Here is an 18,317-nt window from a genome sequence, read left to right on the forward strand (position 1 = left end):
GTGCTCATGTGGCTTTAAATGATAATGATATTCAGATATTCTAACTCTAGATTTAGTTCTTTCTGTCCAGACTAGTGGTTTTTAAAGTGCACAGCAGTGCTTCTTGAATGAATCTTCTGCTGCTACTGCTGCTAAGTCGCTTTAGTCGTGTCTGACTCTGGGCGGCCCCATAGACAGCAGCCCACCAGGCTTCCTCGTCCCTGGGATTCTCCAGGCAAGAACACTGGAGTGGGTTGCCATTTCCTTCTCCATTTCGTGAAAGTGAAAAGTGAAAGTGAAGTTGCTCAGTCGTGTCCGACTCATAGCGACCCCATGGACTGCAGCCTACCAGGCTCCTCCATCCATGGAATTTTCTAGGCAAGAGTACTGGAGTGGCTTGCCATTGCCTTCTCTGGAATGAATATTCTAGAAGGTTTTAAAAAGCCCCATGTCCAGGGTATACTTCAGGCCAATTAAATCAGGCTCTCTGATGGTGGGATTTTGGCAATAGTGTTTTGTTTTGTTTTTTTTTTTCAAATCAATTAATGACCTAATTATTTTTAAATTGTGGCAACATACTCATAATGTAAACTTCATCTTCTTAACTAGTTTTAAGTCTAACTTCAGTGGCATAAAGTACACAGACATTGCTATGCTACCATCACCACCAGCCATCCACCAAACTTTTCATCTGGCAAAATCAAAATTCTGTACCCGTTAAATAACTCCCATTACCTCCTGCCTCTAGCCCCTGGCAACCATCATTCTACTTTCTGTCTCTATGAATTTGAGTACTTAGGAACCTCATATAATTAGAGTTATACAGTATTTATCTTTTTATGACTGGCTGATTTGATTTGTTATCAGATCAGATCAGTCACTCAGTTGTGTCCGACTCTTTGCGACCCCATGAATCGCAGCACACCAGGCCTCCCTGTCCAACACTCAACTCCCGGAGTTCACTCAGACTCACGTCCATCGAGTCAGTGATGCCATCCAGCCATCTCATCCTCTGTCGTCCCCTTGTCCTCCTGCCCCCAATCCCTCCCAGCATCAGAGTCTTTTCCAATGAGTCAACTCTTCACATGAGGTGGCCAAAGTACTGGAGTTTCAGCTTTAGCATCATTCCTTCCAAAGAAATCCCAGGGCTGATCTCCTTCAGAATGGACTGGTTGGATCTCCTTGCAGTCCAGGGAACTCTCAAGAGTCTTCTCCAACACCACAGTTCAAAAGCATCAATTCTTCAGCGCTCAGCTTTCTTCACAGTCCAATTCTCACATCCATACATGACCACAGGAAAAACCATACGATATATCAAAATTCTCTTCCTTTTTGAGACCAGATAATATCCCCTTGTATTTTTACACCCATTTTGTTTATCTGTTCATTGTTGATGGATGATTAGTTGCTTTCACCTTTTGGTTACTGTGGATAATGCTGCTATGAACACGAGTGACCCGGCTTTCCATTCTTCTAGGTATATATCCAGAAATAGAATTGCTGGATCATATAGTAATTCTATTTTTAATTTTTTGAGGGCCCATCATATGGTTTTCCAGTGTGGCTGCACCATTTTACATTCCCAAGCAACAGTGCATCAGTGTTTTTTCAAGCTCCCTAGTGATTTCAGCGAACAACCAAAGTTGAGGATCTCTGTGATAGACTGACATCCTCAAGGACAAGGCTCTGTTTTATTCACCTTTGTATCCACAGCACTCTGACAAGTTGCACTGTGGCCCTCCTGTTGAGAGGAATTCTTCCAGGTTGCCTTCATTTTATTTCTGCTTAACTTATGCAACTCTGTAGTCACACCTGTTTTCCCTACAAGGCAAATGTATTGACAGACCTCTGCAGTTTCCTTCTGTGGCAAACATGTGTTCCTGCCCTAGTCACATTTCTTCTTTGCTTTGCTGGCATCAAACATACAGTAGAAGGAGCTGCTGCTTTTAAAATAGAAGAGGAGAAATAAAATACAAGAAAGGTAGTCTGCCAGGTTTTCTTCAGATCTGTAGCACATGCACCTACTGTTTTCCATGGCTGACTAAAGATCTTCCAAATGTGGCTTCTAAATTACATTTCTTCACCAGCGTCCACCCGCCTCCCCCGGCCCCTCACCGCCGCACCTCATCCTAGTTCTTGCAAACCAGAAAGGAACCTTTATTACTTAAAACGAATTGTGTTTTCCTTGTAGGAAATTGACAACAATCTCATCAAGCTAAGAGAAGGTTTTGGGACTTGATCCATAATGATCTTCATCAAAGAGATACCCACACCCACCCCCACCATACAGATTTTATTAAGAATGAGAGTCCATCAGTTTATATAGGGAGGGTGACAGAGGAAGAGAAAAAATACACCATGGGGAGGGGAGGCCAAAAGTCACTACATTCAGTGTCTCTTTTCTCTTTGGATTGTTGTCAAGAATGATTTATTTAATCATCTTGATTCAGAAGACGTTTAGAGTCAGGGAACAGTCTTTTTTTTATTACTTCTGCCTTCTGCTGGCCTTTCCTGGGCCTCTTATATTTCCATCAAGCTATTGGCATTCTGTCTGAATCAGTAGCAGGCAAAAGATCTCTTTCTTGGATACGCAACACAGTCTGTTCTACCTGGGATCAGAAGTGAAGAATTATAGCTGTTTAGAAGTAAGAGAGACTTTGAGAGATGAGCTTCTAACCCAGTAATACTTGGCCTAGCAACACTGTGATATAGCTGGTTAATGACAGAGTTGAGACAAGGACCCAGGTCCTTTTTCGCTGTGTCCATTACTTTTGCCATGTTCTATGCTTGCATTCACTAATTTTTTCATTCAATATTTATTCAGTATGTATTATATTTTTGACACAGTACTAGACATTGGGGAAAGAGCAACAGAGACATGTTTCCTATTATGATTTATAGTGGAAGAGATAGATAATTTACCATGCAGTACAGTATAAAGGGTATAAAGTATATAAAGTACAATAAAGGAAAGAAATGGTAGGGACCTAACAGAAGCAGAAGATATTAAGAAGAGGTGGCAAGAATACACAGAAGAACTGTACAAAAAAGATCTTCATGACCAAGATAATCACGATGGTGTGATCACTCACCTAGAGCCAGACATCCTGGAAGGTGAAGTCAAGTGGGCCTTAGGAAGCATCACTACGAACAAAGCTAGTGCAGGTGATGGAATTCCAGTTGAGCTCTTTCAAGTCCTAAAAGATGATTTTGTGAAAGTGCTGCACTCAATATGACAGCAAATTTGGAAAACTCAGCAGTGGCCACAGGACTGGAAAAGGTCAGTTTTCATTCCAATCCCAAAGAAAGGCAATGCCAAAGAATGCTCAAACTACCACACAATCGCACTCATCTCACACGCTAGTAAAGTAATGCTCAAAATTCTCCAAGCCAGGCTTCAGAAATACGTTAACCGCAAACTTCCAGATGTTCAAGCTGGTTTCAGAAAAGGCAGAGGAACCAGAGATCAAATTGCCAACATCCGCTGGATCATGGAAAAAGCAAGAGAGTTCCAGAAAAACATCTATTTCTGCTTTATTGACTATGCCAAAGCCTTTGACTGGGTGGATCACAATAAACTGTGGAAAATTCTGAACGAGATGGGAATACCAGACCACCTGACCTGCCTCTTGAGAAACCTGTATGCAGATCAGGAAGCAACAGTTAGAACTGGACATGGAACAACAGACTGGTTCCAAATAGGAGAAAGAGTACGTCAAGGCTGTATATTGTCACCCTGCTTATTTAACTTCTATGTAGAGTACATCATGAGAAACGCTGGACTGCAAGAAGCACAAGCTGGAATCAAGATTGCCAGGAGAAATATCAATAACCTCAGATATGCCGATGACACCACCCTTATGGCAGAAAGTGAAGAGGAACTCAAAAGCCTCTTGATGAAAGTGAAAGAGGAGAGTGAAAAAGTTGGCTTAAAGCTCAACATTCAGAAAATGAAGATCATGGCATCCGGTCCCATCACTTCATGGGAAATAGATGGGGAAACAGTGGAAACAGTGTCAGACTTTATTTTGGGGGCCTCTAAAATCACTGCAGATGGTGACTGCAGCCATGAAATTAAAAGACGCTTACTGCTTGGAAGAAAAGTTATGACCAACCTAGATAGCATATTCAAAAGCAGAGACATTACTTTGCCAACAAAGGTCCAGATAGTCAAACGTAGGTTTTTCCAGTGGTCATGTATGGATGTGAGAGTTGGAGTATAAAGAAAGCTGAGCACCAAAGAACTGATGCTTTTGAACTGTGGTGTTTGAGAAGACTCTTGAGAGTCCCTTGGACTGCAAGGAGATACAACTAGTCCATCCTAAAGGAGATCAGTCCTGGGTGTTCATTGGAAGGACTGATGTTGAGCTGAAACTCCAATCCTTTGGCCACCTGATGCAAAGAGCTGACTCAGTTGAAAAGACCCTGATGCTGGGAAAGATTGAGGGCAGGAGGAGAAGGGGACGACAGAGGATGAGATGGTTGGATGGCATCACCTACTCAGTGGACATAGGTTTGGGCAGACTCCGGGAGTTGGTGATGGACAGGGAGGCCTGGTGTGCTGCGGTTCATGGGGTCGCAAAGAATCGGACATGACTCAGCGACTGAACCGAACTGAACTGACAATATAAAGGGAGGTACCCAATCCCCTTTGTGGGGGAGATCAGGGAGGACTTCCTGGAGGAAGTGACTTTAATGTAAATACTAATGAACAAGTAACAGTGTGCTACAGGAAATGTGGAGAGTGTCCCAGAAGAAGCAAAGAGTATATACAATAAAGAGTGGTGCATTTGAAGAACTGAAAGAAATTGAGGAAGAGGAGGAGGTAAGGAGGGCTACAATCAGGTAATCCTTGTGGGCCATACTGAAGAATGCAGATCTCATTGTGAGGGCAGTGGGTATCTGTTGATCAGAATAGCATTTGAAAAGGCTCATTCTTACTGCCACATGAAGAATGCGTTGTGGGTAGGCCACCCCAGCAGGGAGAGACCAATTAGGAGACACTGCAGATGGTGACTGCAGCCGTGAAATTAAAAGACACTTGCTCCTTGGAAGGAAAGTTATGACCAACCTAGACAGCATATTGAAAAGCGGAGACATTACTTTGCCAACAAAGATCCATGTAGTCCAAGGTATGGCTTTTCCAGTAGTCATGTATGGATGTGAGAGTTGGGCTATAAAGAAAGCTGAGTGCAGAAGAATTGATGCTTTTGAACTGTGGTACTGGAGAAGACTCTTAAGAATCCCTTGGACTGCAAGGAGATCCAACCAGTCAATCCTAAAGTAAATCAGTCCTGAATATTCACTGGAAGGACTGATGCTGAAGCTGAAACTCCAATACTTTGGCCACTTGATGTGAAGAACCGACTCATTGGAAAAGACCCTGATGCTGGGAAAGAGCAAAGGCAGGAGGAGAAGGGGATGACAGAGGATGAGATGGTTGGATGGCATCACCTACTCAATGGACATGAGTTTGAGCAAACTTCTGGAGTTGGTGATGGACAGGGAGGCCTGGCATGCTGCAGTCCACGGGGTCACAGAGAGACAGGCACGACCGAGCGACTGAACTGACTGTGATAATGCAGAGGAGAGAGGATGGCGGCTTGGACCATTTGTTGCTGAGAGGATAGAAAGAAGTGAGTGATTGCAGAGGTGTACCTGTGATGGACTGATTATGGAGGTGGTGAGCTAAATGGGTGCCATGTCCTGGGAAGGGCCCATGGGTAGAGGATGGGGTCTGAGGGGTAAAAATGGAGGTGATGGTGGACATGTTGATGCTGAAGTGACTTTTGGACTCATTCACACATCTTAATTGACATATCGAGTACATGCCTGTTTGGGGCTGAATTGCATTCTGTTCAAATCCTTATGTTGAAGCCCTAACACTCAGAGTGTTGCTGTGTTTGAAGACAAGGCCTTTAAAGAGGTGAGTAAGTGAAAGCAAGGCTGTAGGGTGGGGCCTAATCCAACCTGACTGGTGCTCTTACAAGAAGGGGAAATCTGGACACACGAAGAGACATCAGGGGTGTGCACACACAAGAAACCATGTGAGGCACCCCAAAAGGGGGCTGTCTGCAAGCCAAAGAGAAAAGCTTGCTGACACCTTGATCTTGTACTTCCAGCCTGCAGAACTATGAGAAGTGAGTTGCCATTGTTCAAGCCATCAAGTCTGTGCAGACTGACAGTGCCTTAGTGTGTGCGTGCATGCTAAGGAGCTTCATATGTGTCTAACTCTTTGCAATACTGTAGACCGCAGCCTGCCAGGCTCCTCTGTCCATAGAATTCTCCAGGCAAGAATACTGGATTGGGTTGCCATACCCTCCTCCAGGGAATCTTCCTGACCCAGGGATTGAACCCATGTTTCTTACAGGTGGGTACTTTACCACTAGCACCACCTGGAAAGCCCAATGCCTTCAGTTCAGTTCAGTCGCTCAGTCGTGTCCGACTCTTTGCTACCTCATGAAGCACGCCAGGCCTCCCTGTCCATCACCAACTCCCGGAGTTCACTCAGACTCATGTCCATCGAGTCAGTGATGCCATCCAGCCATCTCATCCTCTGTCGTCCCCTTCTCCTCCTGCCCCCAATCCCTCCCAACATCAGAGTCTTTTCCAATGAGTCAACTCTTCGCATGAGGTGGCCAAAGTACTGGAGTTTCAGCTTTAGCATCATTCCTTCCAAAGAAATCCCAGGACTGATCTCCTTCAGAACGGACTGGTTGGATCTCCTTGCAGTCCAAGGGACTCTCAAGAGTCTTCTCCAACACCACAGTTCAAAAGCATCAATTCTTCGGCGCTCAGCCTTCTTCACAGTCCAACTCTCACATCCATACATGACCACAGGAAAAACCATAGCCTTGACTAGACGGACCTTTGTTGGCAAAGTAATGTGTCTGCTTTTGAATATGCTATCTAGGTTGGTCATAACTTTTCTTCCAAGCAGTAAGCGTCTTTTAATTTCATGGCTGCAGTCACCATCTGCAGTGATTTTGGAGCCCCCCAAAATAAATTCTGTCACTGTTTCCACTGTTTCCCCATCTATTTCCCATGAAGTGATGGGACCAGATGCCATGATTTTCGTTTTCTGAATGTTGAGCTTTAAGCCAACTTTTTCACTCTCCTCTTTCACTTTCATCAAGAGGCTTTTGAGTTCCTCTTCACTTTCTGCCATAAGGGTGGTGTCATCTGCATGTCTGAGGTTATTGATATTTCTCCCGGCAATCTTGATTCCAGCTTGTGTTTCTTCCAGTCCAGCGTTTCTCGTGATGTACTCTACATAGAAGTTAAATAAGCAGGGTGACAATATACAGCCTTGACGTACTCTTTTTCCTATTTGGAACCAGTCTGTTGTTCCATGTCCAGTTCTAACTGTTGCTTCCTGATCTGCATACAGGTTTCTCAAGAGGCTTGTCAAGTGGTCTGGTATTCCCATCTCGTTCAGAATTTTCCACAGTTTATTGTGATCCACCCAGTCAAAGGCTTTGGCATAGTCAATAAAGCAGAAATAGATGTTTTTCTGGAACTCCTTTGCTTTTTCCATGATCCAGCGGATGTTGGCAATTTGATCTCTGGTTCCTCTGCCTTGTCTGAAACCAGCTTGAACATCTGGAAGTTCGTGGTTCGCGTATTGCTGAAGCCTGGCTTGGAGAATTTTGAGCATTACTTTACTAGCGTGTGAGATGAGTGCAATTGTGTGGTAGTTTGAGCATTCTTTGGCATTGCCTTTCTTTGGGATTGGAATGAAAACTGACCTTTTCCAGTCCTGTGGCCACTTCTGAGTTTTCCAAATTTGCTGGCATATTGAGTATTTGAAAGAGCTCAACTGGAATTCCATCACCTGCACTAGCTTTGTTCGTAGTGGTGCTTTCTAAGGCCCACTTGACTTCACATTCCAGGATGTCTGCCTCTAGGTGAGTGATCACACCATTGTGATTATCTTGGTCATGAAGATCTTTTTTGTATAGTTCTTCTGTGTATTGTTGCCACCTCTTCTTAATATCTTCTGCTTCTGTTAGGTCCATACCATTTCTGTCCTTTATTGAGTCCATCTTCACATGAAATGTTCCCTTGGTATCTCTAATTTTCTTGAAGAGATCTCTTGTCTTTCCAATTCTGTTGTTTTCCTCTATTTCTTTGCATTGATCGCTGAGGAAGGTTTTCTTATCTCTTCTTGCTATTCTTTGGAACTCTTCATTCAGATGCTTATATCTTTCCTTTTCTCCTTTGCTTTTTGCTTCTCTTCTATTCACAGCTATTTGTAAGGCCTCCTCAGGCAGCCATTTTGCTTTTTTGCATTTCTTTTCCATGGGGATGGTCTTGATCCCTGTCTTCTGTACAATGTCATGAACCTCCGACCATAGTTCATCAGGCATTCTATCTATCAGATCTAGTCCTTTAAATCTATTTCTCACTTCCACTCTATAATCATAATCTAGTCCCTTAAATATATTCCCTTAAATCTATTTGTACGCTTCCACTGTGTAATCATGGTGGAGAGGTCTGACAGAATGTGGTCCACTGGAGAAGGGAATGGCAAACCACTTCAGTATTCTTGCCTTGAGAACCCCATGAACAGTATGAAAAGGGCAAAATGATAGGATACTGAAAGAGGAACTCCCCAGGTCAGTAGGTGCCCAATATGTTGCTGGAGATCAGTGGAGAAATAACTCCAGAAAGAATGAAGGGATGGAGCCAACAAAAAATAATACCCAGTTGTGGATGTGACTGGTGACAGAAGCAAGGTCCGATGCTGTAAAGAGCAACATTGGACAGGAATGTGAAATGTCAGGTCCATGAATCAAGGCAAATTGGAAGTGGTCAAACAGGAGGTGGCAAGAGTGAACGTCGACATTCTAGGAATCAGCGAACTAAAATGGACTGGAATGGGTGAATTTAACTCAGATGACCATTATATCTACTACTGTGGGCAAGAATTCCTTAGAAGAAATGGAGTAGCCATCATAGTCAACAAAAGAGTCCAAAATGCAGTGCTTGGATGCAATCTCAAAAACAACAGAATGATCTCTGTTTATTTCCAAGGCAAACCATTCAATATCACAGTAATCTAAGTCTATGCCCCAACCAGTAACACTGAAGAAGCTGAAGTTGAACAGTTCTATGAAGACCTACAAGACCTTTTAGAACTAACACCCAAAAGAGATGTCCTTTTCATTATAGGAGACTGGAATGCAAAAGTAGGAAGTCAAGAAACACCTGTAGTAACAGGCAAATTTGGCCTTGGAATATGGAATGAAGCAGGGCAAAGACTAATAGAGTTTTGCCAAGAAAATGCACTGGTCATAGCAAACACCCTCTTCCAACAACACAAGAGAAGACTCTACACATGGACATCACCAGATGGTCAACACTGAAATCAGATTGATTATATTCTTTGCAGCCAAAGGTGGAGAAGCTCTATACAGTCAACAAAAACAAGACAAGGAGCTGACTGTGGCTCAGATCATGAACTCCTTATTGCCAAATTTAGACTTAAATTGAAGAAAGTAGGGAAAACCACTAGACCATTCAGGTGTGACCTAAATCAAAGCCCAATGCCTTAGACAAGTTAATAATTTATCTCCTCTTGCAGTGAATTCTCTTTAAATGGAGACACCTGTAGTTGGATATAAGGGTCTGCAGAGAGGACCTAAAGTTAGAGCTTGTAAGTCTGTAGCATTTGGATAAACTTAATTAGAGCCATGAGAGGATGGGGTAGCCCACAGTGTATGGATAGAGAAGAGAGAGGGGCCTAGGCCTGAACACTGAGAAAGGCCATCTTTTCAGAACAAGTCAGAGAAGGAGGTAAGTCTAGATCCATGGGGCCATGGGAGTTCTGGAAGGGGGTGGTCAAGGATGTCAGAAGTGAGTGAGCCGTAGCTTGGAGAGCACATTTAGGGGACTGATGGGAGCAAGGCAGATTATGGGGGTTGAGGAGCAAGAGCTGAGGAGCTGAAAATGGTGAGACAGGCACACATTATAAGCAGTTTGGCTTGGTGGGAGGACTGATATTTAGAGCAGAACCTGGAGTGGGACCAAGGATGAATCTTTTAAAAAAAACCCAAAAACCCAAAACATGAGCCACTTGAGCAAGCCTAAGAGCCGGTTGGAGAGAGGCTGATTAGAAGTTTGGAGGGAATAATCAGAAGAACCCAGTTTCCCAGGTCAGAGTTCTGGGCTCCACAGACGTGGTCTAGAGATGGGCCTTGTCCAGGAGAAGGGAAAAAGACCAGGTGCAGATGTTCGGGGCTGAGACAGCTGCCTCTGGCTACTTCCTTCCTCTCTGAGAGAAGAAGAGACTATCTACAGAGGGCAGGGGGAGGCAGGTAGGAGGATACCTGTCACAGATCAGAGGAGTGGGAGGACAGTCTCCATGAGTAACACAGGATATGGGAGGGAATGTAGACCCCATGGTGAGCCACAGACCATTGCAGGTGTTTCACAAGCATTATTGAAAATAATTTGATGGATAAAATTATCCTTATTTTACAGATGATGAATCCAGGGCTCCAGAGGTCAAGATTCTTCTCAAAGTTACATAATTCATAAGAGCCCCTGGCAGGATTTAAACCCGGAATCCTTAAAGCCTGGGCCCTATGCCTTCAACACAGTGCCTGCCCTGACCTGAATTGGATCCAACTAGTGGAGGCCTTGGCTGGCTAATAATTTGCTTACTCTTCAAACTCATACGTGTTTGAAATTTACTCCAGGGTTTTTTGGAGGAAGGGTTGAGTTCTGTGTGCAGGAAGGGCAGAGCTCCAAACCTGCACAGTCATCTCTGTGCAACTAAAGGCCTCAGGGCACCTGGAGCCACTCTTCTCTGGGATGCAATTCACAGGCTTGCTTCTGGAATTTGGTGCCTGGCTGGGGATGAGAGATCGGGGGTGGATTTTGAAGGTGGGAAGGAGTGGGGGAGCTCTATACATTTCCAACCTCTTGGCTTCTCGAATGACAGATACTTCTTTATTTACAGTGCTCTAGGTTTGAAAAGTTGTTCCTAAATCCACGTGTGTAAGTCCAACTAGACATTCTTTGGACAAGCGCCCCCATCAGTGGAGTGATTTTCCTCTGATGTGTGGCTTTCTGTGTATCTAAGAAAGATGATCAAATTCATATGTTGAAGCCCTCTAGGAAAGATTTAGAGCTGAGTAGTATTTGTATTTCTTCCAGCCATGGTCAGTGACCTCCCTAAAAGGAGTTCTGGAAAATTCCATTTTTTCCACCTTGTCATTTTTCCAGTGGCATTTTAGTGTCTTCATGATATTTAACTCTGTAAATGTGCTCTGGACGGTTGTTCAGCTGAACTACCCCAGGCCAGGTCTGACCCTAATGTACTTAGGTTTCTCATAGGTTGTCAGATAACAGACCTGACTTGTTTTGCCTGTGTCCGTGATTCATGGCTGAAATCGTGTCTCATGCCGTAAGAACCCACCAGAGCTGCCATAACCATGTTTCTGTGAATTACTCAAGATTCGTCAAGCCAGAAGATGTTGAGCATAGGAAATGTCGATTATGTCTGAGAAAGCTTTATTTTCTCACCATGTATATTTCCACTGAAGTAAAATCATTACTGTTGTGCCTTGTTGATTTTTAGGTCAATTATGGGAAATAGCAAGTGTTCCAGGCCTTAAAGAATTTACACAACAAAGGGCTCAGTGGTAAAGAACCCAACTGCCAATGCGGAAAACATGGGTTCAATCCCTGGGTCAGGAAGATCCCCTGGAGAAAGGAATGGCAACCCACTCCAGGATTCTTGCCTGGAGAATCCCACGGACAGAGGAGGCTGGTGGGCTACAGTCCATGGGGTCACAAAGAGTCAGACATAACTTAGTGACCCAAAGGGCAACAAACAAAAACCCCAGGAAAGGAAAGCTAGGGTAGTTCACGAATACGTTCTTAGCGTATTTGTTTTGTGGAGCAGGCTGGAGTATCACAGGATGACCAGTCCTCTTGTTTTACCCTGACTCAGGGGTGACCAGGGACGTCATACTTTCAGTACTGAAATCAGGGTGGTCCTGGGCAAACTTCCCTGGTGGCTCAGACAGTAAAGCATCTGTCTATAATGCAAGAGACCCTGGTTCAATCCTTGGGTTGGGAAGATCTCCTGGAGAAGGAAATGGCAACCCACTCCAGTATACTTGCCTGGAAAATCCCATAGACAGGAGGAGCCTGGGAGGCTACAGTCCATGGGGTCTCAAAGAGTCGGACATGACTGAGCAACTTCACTCTTATCTACTTTGCTTTTTTGCATGAGCTTTTTTTTTTGGTTGTTCTGGGTCTTCGTTGAAGAGCGGCTTCTCAAGTTGTGGTGAGCAGGCTTAGCTGCCCCAAGGAATGTGGGATCTTAGTTCCCTGACCAAGGATCAAACTCACATCCCCTGCATTGAAAGGAGGATCCTTAACCACTAGGGAAGTCCCCTGAGTAAACTTTTGTTTTAATTATAGACTAGTTTTGAATTTAAAGAAAAATTGCAAAGACAGAACAGAGAGTTCCCATATACCATGATCCCAGTTCCCCTGCTATCAATATGTTAGTATGAAACATGAATTGATGCTTTTGAACTGTGGTGTTGGAGAAGGCTCTTGAGAGTCTCTTGGGCTGCAAGGAGATGAAACTAGTCAATCCTAAAGGAAATCAACCCTGAATATTCATTGGAAGCACTGATGCTGAAACTGAAGCTCCAATACTTTGGCCAACTAATGCGAAGAACTGACTCATTGGAAAAGACCCTGATGCTGGGAACAATTGAAGACAGGAGGAAAAGGGGGCAGCAGAGGATGAGATGGTTAGATAGAATCATTGACTCAATGGACGTGAATGTGAGCAAACTCCGGAAGATAGTAAAGCACGGGGAAGCCTGGCATGCTGCAGTCCATCAGGTCGCAAAGAATCTGACACGACTGAGTGACTGAACAACAACAATGAAACATTTGTCACAATTAATGGATTGATATAAATGCATTATTATTCACTAAAGTCCATGTTTTATTCAGATTTCCTTAGTTTCTATCTAATTACCTTTTTCTGTTCCAGGATTCTGTTCAGGGATTACATTACAATTAGCTGTCGTGCCTTCTGAGTCTCCTCTCAGCCAAGACATTCTCTTAGACTTCCCTTGTTTTTGATGACTTTGACAAAATTTGGTAGTACTGATCAGGTATTCTGTAGACCGTTCCTCAGGATTCATCTGATGTTCTTCTCATCATTAGACTTAGCTTATGGGTGTTGGGGAGGAAGATCATAGAGGTCAGGTGCAATGCTCATCACCTTCTATCAGGGGTGTGTACTATCAGGATGACTTGTCACTGCAGTGCTAACCTTCACCATCTGCTCTAGGTAGGCTGGTCAGGTTTCTCCACTGTAACATCACATGTCCTCTCTCTCTCTGCCAGACTGTGCTCTTTGGAAGGCATTCCCCATTTGCAGCCCACACTTAGGGAGTGGGAAGTTGCTATGCTCTGTCTGCTTAATCAGGGAGAATTTACATAAATTATTTGGAATCCTGCATCATAGGAGATTTGTCTATCCTTTATTTATTCCACCACTTATTTACATCAGTGTGGACTCATGGACATTTATTTTATACTTGGGACTAGAATCCAATACTACTTTATTGTGTTACAATTCCCTAATGATAAATGGTACTAAGCATCTTTTCATATACTCACTTGCCCTTCATATATTGTCTTTGGTCCGATGTCTGTTCAGATCTTTTGCTCTTTTTAAGATGGGGTCATCCTACTTTGAGAGCCATCTGGGACCAGAGGCCAGTTGTGTGTGTGTGTGTGTCTGTGTGTGTGTGTTTGTATGCGTGTGTGTGCAAGGACTGGGAAACCCTGCTGACCCAATATTTCCTCAGCTGTGGCTTCTGAGACTCTCCTTCTAGAAGCTCAGCCCAGTGGATCCTGAGTCAGATCTGACCAGACCAGGGTGGGGTTTGGAGGTAGGCTGTCTGGACTAGACCTCGGTGTGGCTCAGTCAGAACTGTTTGCCTCCGTTTTCAATTTCTTTCCACCCCTTGCCAAATGCTTCACAAAATAGACAAAGAACCAAAGTGTTTCACAGCCTCAGAACTCCCATTGCCTGTCCCCACTATTTAGAACTAATTTAGGCAGCTTCACAGGACTGAAAATATTCTGGTTTCTAGGCTTTCCTGTTTCATGAAGCCTCAATCAGGGTGGGTTGGGAAGGCTGTGTGGACACTTCCTTACCTTCAGTGTAATTCTTTACTCCTTTTTAAAAAGACAGACCTCAGGGCTCTGGAACATGAGTTTAAAGACACGGAGAAAATCGATTCCAGAGAAATGCCAAGTAGCACTGCTGCACAACAAAGGATTGCTTGTGTTCTTTGATGTTTAGCCCTCTCTGGTAGCTTCTCTGAAGTTTACTTGTTCTGAAGACCCTCTTAAAGGTGGAGATCCATCACTGTGCTAATTTACAGACATTAGTTTTTCAAAAGAAAGGCCGCTTTACCTGTCAGCAAATTCGAATTTTGACAAGCCAGCAGGTAAAGGCCGCCTGCCTGGTGCAGATGAAGGCGGCATGGCCGCTAGGGGTCAGACGGTGTCCTGATAAGCGAGGCACAGTTCTGGGGGAAAAGGAGGGGGCTGGGGAGGAGAGGCTAGAGAGGAAGCTGTGTACACACAGTCCTGGATGGAGCTGAAACCCAGGCGTTGGAGCTTTAGCAATAAGAGGTGGTGGTGGTTTTTCTAGCTTGAAAGCTGACTCTCTGAAGAGAATCATAGATTTTATGTCTGTCATCTTGCCTACAATTTCTGTTCTCTGCAGAGTTTTGAATATCATTTAATTTCCCCCTTACCAGCCATGACTGGTCATTCCTGGCGGACTTGGGGTACAGAAAATCACAATGTTCTCTCCATTTCCCCCAATGCATTTGTTCAGGTGACTTCTGGATAAAATGAGGAAAGGTCAAGGAAGAGGAGGGCAGGTCGGAGAAGGAGTAGGATGGCTCTGAGCCCTGCAGCCTCTGTGAGGAGGAGGGGCGAGGGGGCTGGTGATGATGGTGCTGGCTTTCCTCCCACCCAGATCAGAGAGCTCCAAACACCTATGAGCCCCAGGGGCCAGCCGCACTCTCTTCCCACTTGGGGACAGTATCAGGGCTCCCCACAACAGGATACGGCCCCTCTGGATTCTTGTGTCTATGGTACATGTAGCACAGGTGGCTACTCAATCTCTCTTTCATCCTGAGCCCCGTGGGCTTCAAAATGCTTCTCATTCTAGTGCTTCAGGCAGTCAAGATGAGCTTCCCCTCTGCTCCAGGTCTGGCAATGCCTACGTGTCAAAAACAAGTTTATGTTGAACTTCACAGTCAACTCTCCTGCCTCTGTGGTCGTGTTGTTTGCAATTCAGTCATCTCTGCAAGTTTTTTTAGAGTCTTTCTTCAAATGTGGTCAAGGTCTTTTGCATAATGGCCAAACCTTAGACTAGTTTCAGGCACCGATTGGTTGTAGGCTAAGACGGTTATGCCACATTATTTTGCTAGAAATTTAGTCAAGCTCCTCCATTTTTCCCATGAGTATCTGTCCAGAGTGAAAGTCTGACCTACTAACTAAGATTTACTAAAAAGTGAGGTGACTCACCTTACCAATGTTCGGAAATGCAAATTAAGTAATATGAAACATTTTTTCCTCATCAAGTGGCAAAATGAAAATGGGTAATAATCTGTAGTGCTGTTGGGGAGAGAAAACCAGGCCTCCTCATGTCTTGTAGCTAATAAGAATGCAAATTGTTGCTATCTTTGAGAAGACAGTATAATAATATCCAATAAAATAAGAAATACATATTATTGCCTCACATCTCATTTTTGGGAATATAGTCTTCTGATATGAAAGTGGGAAAACATATGGAATTTTTCTGCTGCTCCAGTGGCTAAGACACCAAACTCCCAATGTAAGAGGTCCAGATTTCATTTTTGGTCAGAGATCCCACGAGCTGCAACTAGGAATTTGCACACCACAACTAAAGTTCCCGTGTGCTGCAACTAAGACCTGGTGTAATCAAATTAAAAAAAAAAATAGTGGGAGAATGTAATAACTAATCAAGGAAACTTGTTGCATACTTTTTAGTGATAAAACAAAGCATAATTGAGACACCTCCTGGATATCCCCTAATAGGATATATTTTGACATAAATATAATATTCATAATTTCAATTAAAGTGAGTATAAATGAATGAATTAGATTTGTATGAATTATTCTAGAGGATATCTATGGTAAATGAGAAAAAGGGAAATTGTGGAGTCTTAAACATAGTTAATTCATTTTTTTTCTTTTTTTAAAAAAATTCAGTTTTTATAAGAACTAAAAATTCAAACTCTGAGTAGGAATAAATGTTTGTATACAAGCATGATGAAAATACGGCAGGGCACCCACCAGATTTTTGACCTTTGGGGTTGGGATAAGAGGTGAGGTGTCTATACTTGTATGGAGTTAGAGTATTAAAAATTTTTTTTCTTTTCTTTTTTTTTTATTACATATTTGTTTGCCTGCATCAGGTCTTAGTTGAAGCAAACGAGATCTTTGTTGCAGTGCATGGGCTCATGGTTTCTGTGTTTGAGGGTTTAGTTACCCTCAGGCATGTGCGATCTTAATTCCCTGACTTGGGATTGAACCTGTGTCCCCCTACATTGCAGGATGGATTCTTAACCATTGGACCACCTGAGAAATCCCATGAATTTTTCTTCAATGCATTTTATTATTTTTTAAAATTTATTTTATTTATTTGGCTGTGCTGGGTCTTAGTTGCAACGTGTGGGATCTAGTTCCCTGACCAGGGATTGAACCTGGAACCTCCTGCATTGGGAGGGCAGAGTCTTATCCAATGGACTACCAGGGAAGTCCCTTTTTAATGCATTTTAAAAAGAGAATGCATACAAATAATTTTGGAATAAAAAAAAATCAGAGAAGGAAACATGGCCCCTAAAAAGTTAAGGCCATTGACCGAAGTCTTCATAGCTAGTTGATAGCCAAGCAGGGGCGATGGTGCATGTCTGCTGAGCCCAGATTCCCTGTGTTCAACCCCCTGTCCACGCTGCTGTTAACTGGCAAAACTCCTCGCTGTTCTTTTTATTTGATGTTCTCACCCCTCCCCTCCTTCTCTATTGAGTAGCTGAGCTGAGAAGGAGCAAGTGCTTTTAATTGTAGCCAGATCCTCGGCTGTTCATCCTCTGGCGGACACTTTCCTTTGGACTGGATGAATTAATTTCCATGACCGGGTTAGCTATTGAATGACGATCCCCAGAGTTAAAAGGATTGAGGGGGTGACCAAAGAGATATATATTTTCTCATTGTCCAGTCAAGACATTCTCCTTGATCTGACAATTTTTTAGAAGCCTGCATTTTATTTCATTTCCAGCTTGACATAAAAGTGATTGTGTCCTTGGGGGTTATGAGAAATATAATCTCACCTGTGACCTCCCTTTCATACTGTAAGCTCTCTAAAGACTTTATGGAACCGATGCAGTTTAATTTGGGCTCTGCTCAGCTTTCTTTTGGTTAAAGTTCACCCGTGGACCCTTTTGAATAGTTCGTCATTTAATCCAGGGAGATACTGTTACCCGTCAAATAGGACATATTGCTGTATTAATGATTTTTTTTTATTCCTGGGAAATCTTTTCTCCCCCTAATATTCTTAAATCTCGATGTACAGTCTAGAAATATGCAGCCACAAAGTGTGAATCTGGGCCTGAAGAAATTATGAGGCAGCGTGGTAGGCAGAATAATGTCCCTGCAAAGCAGTCCACATCTCACCCCTGGGATGTGTGACTAAATTGTCTTGCAGGGCAAAAGGGACTTTGTAGCTATGATTTATTTAAGAGTTTTGAGATGGGGAGATTACCCATTATGAAGGCGGGCCTAATATGATAACATGAGTCTTTAAAAGCAGATACCCTTTCCTGACTAGTCAGAAGATGTGACTATGGAGGATGATCAAGAGAGATGCAACATTCCTGGCTTTGAAGATGGAGAAGAGGGCTATGAGCCAAGGAAGGCAGGTAGCTTCCTGAAATTGGAAAAGGACATAAAACCGTTCTCCTCTAGAACCTCCAGAAGGAGTGTAGCCCTGCTGACAGCTTGGTTTTGACCTAATGAGAGAGACCCACTTCAAACTTGGAGCGGCATGGTAAACCAGATGTGCTATAGTTGAAAGTTCCACCTCTATTTCCTGCTCTTCTCTCATCTTTTCCCTCCTCCATGTTGAAATGACCTCAGGATGACTTTCTCCATGGTAGCAAGGTGATGATCAGCAGTGACTGAACAATAAACTTTCTTGTTGTAACTGTGGGTAGGAAAGGAAAGCCTCTCCCTCAAGCATGAAATAAATG

This window comes from Bos grunniens, chromosome 1 (assembly GCF_055505025.1).
Source record: "Bos grunniens cultivar Pamir isolate PY7600 chromosome 1, Bosgru_T2T1.0, whole genome shotgun sequence".
NCBI lineage: Eukaryota > Metazoa > Chordata > Mammalia > Artiodactyla > Bovidae > Bos > Bos grunniens.